Below are 402 nucleotides of genomic sequence, written 5' to 3'. Positions count from 1 at the left end.
ACGCACTTCCGGTCTTCGCTTATCTTCTCACGTACTCGCTCGGTGTTTGTAAGATAGGACGAGCCACACGTGACATGCCGGTCACATGACCTCACGTGAGCGGATTCTAGGCTCAGAAAAAGCTCTGCTGTAGAATCCTATTGTGGGACGTAGGTTCTTATACAAACCCGATGAGACGCCAGCGCCGATGTCTTTTTGTCTGCCACTAGATGGCGCTATGGCTGACAACATCCTGATGGCATGGAGGTCTCTTTGAGGGTGGGGGCAGGGTATGTGATTCAGTTTGTTGGCAAAAAAAACCCTAATGGGCATTTGGCACGCAGTTATATAGAGATGAGCGAATTTACAGCCGACTGCCGAGCTAACAAAGCGATTTGCTTTGTTTTTACTTTAAATTTGCTT

The sequence above is a fragment of the Dendropsophus ebraccatus genome, chromosome 3 (genome assembly GCF_027789765.1).
Source record: "Dendropsophus ebraccatus isolate aDenEbr1 chromosome 3, aDenEbr1.pat, whole genome shotgun sequence".
Classification (NCBI taxonomy): Eukaryota; Metazoa; Chordata; class Amphibia; order Anura; family Hylidae; genus Dendropsophus; species Dendropsophus ebraccatus.
This window is presented reverse-complemented; position numbering follows the sequence as displayed.